Below are 6,421 nucleotides of genomic sequence, written 5' to 3' on the forward strand. Positions count from 1 at the left end.
AATGTGATAAATCGCAATTAATTATGGATTTTGTTTAGTTAAAAAACTTATTAATATGTTGGAATTAATGCTAAATCAACTTGTAGTATTGTTATAGCCTTATAGTAGTGAAACTAAGTGACAATTAAATATTTTTTATTCATAGTTTACACCAACATTCAATAGATTTATTTAATCTGATACCACTAAATTGGAATTGAGCACTGCAGTGTAAATCCATCTTTCTATGACTAACACCCAACATGATGGGTTCAAGTGGTAGGCCACATAAACACAGTGTTCATCGAAGACACATTGAAGAGTGTGTGTCCCCTCGCTGTGTCGGCTCAGCGTACGTATGTGTGGGGTTTAAGTGTGTATTCAGGCCAGTGCTGCTACTCTGGAAGCATGCTTTCAACTTGCCAGGGAAGCCAACTGGAAGATGCCGTAACAGCACGACGGCAATTACATAAACCAACTGTGTCAAGAGCATCTCTCATGGTTTACACCCCCCTACCGCCACCTCCATGCAACAGCCTGTGTAATGCCATGTATAATGTGGGGGTATGAGAAACGGCAAACACATTACTCATTTGAAAAAGCCAAACCATGAGAAAATATACAATTTCTTGAGTGTTCTATTAATATGTCTTCCAAAACTAGCCAACATCCATTGTTGATATAATGTGACTCCCTCCCATAAAAGTCAAATCAAATCTGACCACTAAGGCAGCTTTGTGGCCAAGCAGCCTGTGCCTTTAAATTTTTCATCTTCTTTCATAATTTGACCTGTCCCCCAGCCAGGGGCGTGGAGCCAGAACATCTATTTTTAGGTGCTGAGCTCTGACGACTGGCTGAAGACGCGCGCACACACACACACACGTGCACGCGCGCACAGTCGCACGCACACAGAAGGACTTTTACTATGTTATTTCAGCTGGACAAACATTTAACCTCTCCATCCTTTTATCACAGCACAGCCAAGGATGTCAATAATGCCATTAAGGGGATGTGCAACTCATGTCTGACATTAATTATGTCGCTTGTGAGACAATTAGTGTGACTAGCAATCTTTTTTTTTTTTTTTGTGCAACTTTTAAATGACACAGCTTTTGTCACTTAAGTTCTCCATTCTTCTTATTGTCATGAATGGTTGGCATTCCCAATGGATGAGATCGTGTGAGAGATAACAAATCCTCAAGTCCAAGGTAATGATGGCTAAAGACTCGGAACTCCATCTGTCGCAGCATCTGTCGGAGTGAGAGATTGTTGACTCTCGCCCCAGAGGCTGACCTCCACAAAGGCCAGGAATAGTTTTTCAAACGAGGAAGTGAGTCCATCACATGAATACCATGAGAATGGAGTCGCTATTTTTATGAGAGAGAGCGGCACTGCATTGTGCTCAAATTAATCCGTTGCATTATACGTTAGAGAATTACCTACTTCAATAATGTTCCCCTAACAAACTATTTACGATTGCTCGTAAATGATTATTTCTGCGTTCTTTTCAACCTGTTCTGTTTTGTATGTCGCATCTATAAAATGGAGGCAACAGGTCAATAATCAGTTCCTGCTCTATATGTTAGTAGTGATTAACCTAAAATGTTTATTTCTGACTAGCTTCCTGGGGCTGATGAGGGATTGTGGATTGGAAATAGCTCCGTCCAATTGCTCGGGGCCCAGTAAACCGGCAATGTGGCGAGACCGTTATAGCTCCTACTGCGTCACCCGTGGCCTTTGTCTACTTTAGTCCTATTAAAGCATTTAAGTGTGAAAGTCAGCATCTCTGCAGGATAGTCACTCTGTGTACTGCCACTGTGAGTGTGCGTGTGTGTGCGTGTATGTATTTGACCAATTATTGTATATGCAGCCTGTAATGAAGAAAGTGGGCTATGTATAAAAATATGCATTGCAATTAGTAGGAACTTATCATTTGGGATATTTGTGGAAACTTTGTTCATAATCTTAATGAAAGTTGAAAACAATATTTTCATAACATTACAACTACCGCCACTGCGAAAAGATAACTGCCTTACGACAAAATGCAGTTTATAAGAACAAAAACTAACATAGGACCCTATTGAAATAATACCATTTGGAATTCAACTACTTATTGAAAAAATTAAAAATACACCTCTAAATTTGCACAAAACCTCACAGTTCAAATAATGAGTTGAGTGCACGGCAAATTTTTTGCAGAAGGTTTAAAGTCACCTAAGACTACTGATCCAGTGAGTACGCCACAAACAAGATAAAAAAAAAACTGAAACATCACCTCGTTTCATCACAGCTGGCATTGTTTTTTGTTTTTTTTAGCAGCTGATTAATTCTGACCACCATGGTGACTGCTTTTCCAAAAAGCAAAATAAAATAAAAAAAAAAAATTTGCAATATCCTTCATGTTTCCTTCAGCGTTAACAAGGAAACATTTCCCCTTGGCGGCAAACCAAATTGCGGCTACTCAGTGCGTAGGCTATAATGCTACTGCTGCCACTCTATCTTGGTTCTGCATATTACTTTCAAGTTGGTTCTTATTTGTTGATATTTATTTTGAATTTACATTTTATTTTCAAATAAAAACCATATGAAAGTAAAATTGAGATTCGGGCTTTTACAAACCATCCAGGGCCTGAGCACGAACAGCCACCCTTTAACGAGGGCACTGCTTGTCTGACAAGTATAAATGTTTAAAATAAATGGTGTGAGGGTTATATACGACTGAGTGGATGAACGTATTTGTGATGTGAACAATATCGCTAGAGGTCTTTGAGTGGGTTGTCACGCACACACACACACACACACAAAAAAAAAATTTAGTGCACCAACAATAGATAGCAAGCACATAATCATTTTTGACGCATGGTTAACTTGAATGATCATGGGGATGGATATTTCCAGTCGTGGTACATTTGGGGTCGCGAATCTATTATGAGAAAATGTGGTCAACGTGAAGGAGCTTGTACGTTTCATCCAAATTAAACCTCTCACTCTGCCACAGTTACTGAAGCAATCCCAAGTCAACACCCGACTTCTGTGGCTTAATCACCATGGCACTGCTGCCTTGTGACAAAGTGTGCATGATGAAACCCAGCAGGGAGGCAGGCGGGAGAGGGATAAGTGTTGCAAGAAATAAATTAGGTGGACAAACACCGCTCTATATAAATGTGGTCAGGCTAGGAAATGTGTTGTTCTCTTTTCAGAGTGTACAATCCATTTGTGCGAGGGAGTAAGCATTTTATTGTTATCTGAACTTCAGGGCTTCTGTGAATTCACGCGGCAGAGATGATCCAGTGACCAAATATAAATCTGTTTGACGTTGGCCTGCTTCTGACTTTATGTTTGTGTAGATGCCGTTTCCTCATATCACTCAGCAAATAAGGTCATTATCAGGTGTTCATTCCTTTGCTCAGAGGAGATGTTCATCCCAGGAGACGGACGGCAAGCTGGTGCAGCAAACTCTTGACGTAAGAGCGCCGCCCACCATTTTCCTTGATTTTCTCCCTGGTGGTTGTTCTGACACTGGAGGGAAATTAACTCTCCTCCCAAATGACCTTATTGGCCCCCCATCTTACTTACATCAGTTCCTCATGAGTCACCATCTTCCAACGGTGGAAGACATTTTCCATTCATGTGAGTGTGAGTGCACGAAGGGTTGCTCGTGTGTCTCGTTTTTTTGCTTGTCAGCGTCTATACCTGTTGAAGGTTTGGGAGCTTCAAAACATTTTACATTTACCTTGCGGTCAATCTCATAAAAGCACAAAGGCCCTACAACTGTTGATGTGATGGTGAAATCCAATTAGTGTGTACATCTGGATGCGTTATGTGAGTGTTTCCTCACTAATGATTTGGGTGCGCTCACTTTTTATTAGGTTACTCGACTCTGTCTGGCATCCTGTGGTATTTCCTGTTAGACTTTCAGGGCGATATAGAATGCACTTAACAGGTTGGATCAAATAACAGGAAAAAAAAAAACATTTGAAGGCAGTCAAGTGCGCAGCTTGGTTCTGAAGTGCTGCCAGCAAGTTTGGCTACATAGCTAATGATAACACGGTTAATTGGAGGCCGGTTTCGGCTCTTATAAGAGTGAAAATGAAAAGTAAAAAGTTTCTTCCCCTCATCAACACGGCACAAAAAGGCCAACAAACCGAGTGACACTGTCCTCAAGCCCCCTAGTGTTAAAATAACTGAATTGACGAATAGCTCGCAAAAAATTTGTAATTAATTGTTGGCTTTTCAAGATATGCAAATTAATTTTTGAAGTAAATAAAACTGAGTTTAAAAAAAAAAAAAATATATATATATATATATATATATATATATAGTGTGGCGTGGTGTGCACCATCAATAATCTGCTGACTCCTCTGAGTTTTGAAGCATAGCCTGAACCCACTGTAGCACCTTCTTCCAAAATGAAAAACAAACAAAAAAAAAAAAAAACACACATTTTCAAAGCAATTTCAAGCCATCCATGTATTGTGCACTGAACTTGAGGTCAGTTGACTTTCTAACTTTGAATCGGTCTCTGACGCTGTGCATTCATCTGTTGCCATTGGCTTTCTATAAATAGACACAGCACAAAGGCACACTGGAAACAGAGGGCAGCGCTTGGTATTTTTACTGATCAATGTGCTCATCTGTGTTGGAAAGCATTGATCCGCTGGATCAAATTGACCATGTTGTTGTACAACTTCCACCTACATACATCCAGCCCACTGTGTTCAACACTCTTTCAATAAACCTTTACCTCAAAACAACATTGTACTATTAAGCAAGAGATAATTGTTTATTATAATGGCAGCTTTCATCGTTGTAAGATTTTATCTGCATGATAGCATGCAATTATATGTGGACAAAATTCTTGCAACAGTGAAACAGAAAGATTCCAAATTCATCATGTGTAACTTTAGAGACACATCAGCAAGTGACACAAGTGGAACTGCAATCCTGCAACGCTCGGCTGGCTGACCTTAAAATATTCCCTGAAGGATTCATAAAAACAAAGGTTCTCTATCGGAAGCGTCCTTCCAGAGCACATCCTGACCCTCGGAGGGGCCTGGAGATATAATCTTAATATTATGACAATATAAAGCACATATTTGTGAAGTGCTGCAGTGTTTGAGAAAACGTGACTTTCTTAATACTTGTAGTGTTCTTTAATGACTGGTCTCTGAATAAACCAGCTCTTACGCAAACACCATTACGACGAGAACATTGTGACAAACTAGCGATATGAAACATCAACTGCAATCTTGTCAATGACCTTTAAAGACAAAGTCCCATTCATACAGTACTTTGCATGGCCTGTCTCAAATGCTGTGAGCAGGAAATCAAGTTTACTATGGGAAGGGCGGTTTGACGCTTATTGTCCAGGCCACTTCCACCTACGCCAACACAGCTTGACGATGCAGTTGTTGCTCCTGCAGTGCATGTCTCAATGGCCTTAGAAACAACAATACCTCCCCAAAAAAAGCTCTTCCTTTTATCATTAAGGCAATGAAAACATCTCACAGTACCATACTCAGTACTTTTGAATGCTTTGTCTTGGTGAAACTCATAAAGAGCGGGATTCATTCTTACAACAATCATTTGGCGAACCTCACACGCCACAAAACTCTCCAAATTTAGCAGGAATCAGGTTTCTGTCTGTAAGTGCTTCTGTAAGTCTACCTTGAAAAGTTAGAAGGAAAAAAGAATAGGAACTTCAACAGGGACTTCTTTGTTTGTTAATCCTGTTGAGTAATGAACTACCTAAACGTGACTTAAAATCAACAAGTGTAGCAAGAAATCTCAAATTAAATACTATAGATTAAAATAACTTTAATTAAGGCACACTCAGTACAGTGTGTTAACTTAGCCTTTTTTTCATTTGATTCAGTGCCTTTCAAGAGTGGAAGTGACAATGGGATAAGTGGAACAGAACAACTCGTACGTTGATCTGCAACATTGCACTTTACAGGTTAGGAAGAGTGCAATTAACTGCTTGAGAAATTACAGCGCATGGACATATGACCCACAATTAACATTCAACACTCAATGCTGCAACCACACTCGAAACAGAAGGGCAATTAAAAGCAAATAAATGAGCACAGTATTATCTGCATTCCCACTATACTATGCAGTCTTTGTTTGTTCATCTCAGCTCCGATGCTTATGTTGACTTCACTCATGCTTCAATGAAATCACCTGCACATTGAGATTATTATTACTATATTATTACTATTTATTATTATTATTATTATTATTATTATTATTATTATTATTATTATTATTATTATTATCATCATCATCATCATCATCATCATCATCATCATCATCATCATCATCATCATCATTATTATTATTATTATTATTATTATTATTATTGTTGTTGTTGTTATTGTTGTTGTTATTACTATTATTATTATTATTATTACCTAATTCAGAAACATGACAAGATATTTAT

This window comes from Idiotropiscis lumnitzeri, chromosome 10 (genome assembly GCF_059441095.1).
Source record: "Idiotropiscis lumnitzeri isolate Australia: NSW breed Sydney's pygmy pipehorse chromosome 10, RoL_Ilum_1.0, whole genome shotgun sequence".
Lineage (NCBI taxonomy): Eukaryota > Metazoa > Chordata > Actinopteri > Syngnathiformes > Syngnathidae > Idiotropiscis > Idiotropiscis lumnitzeri.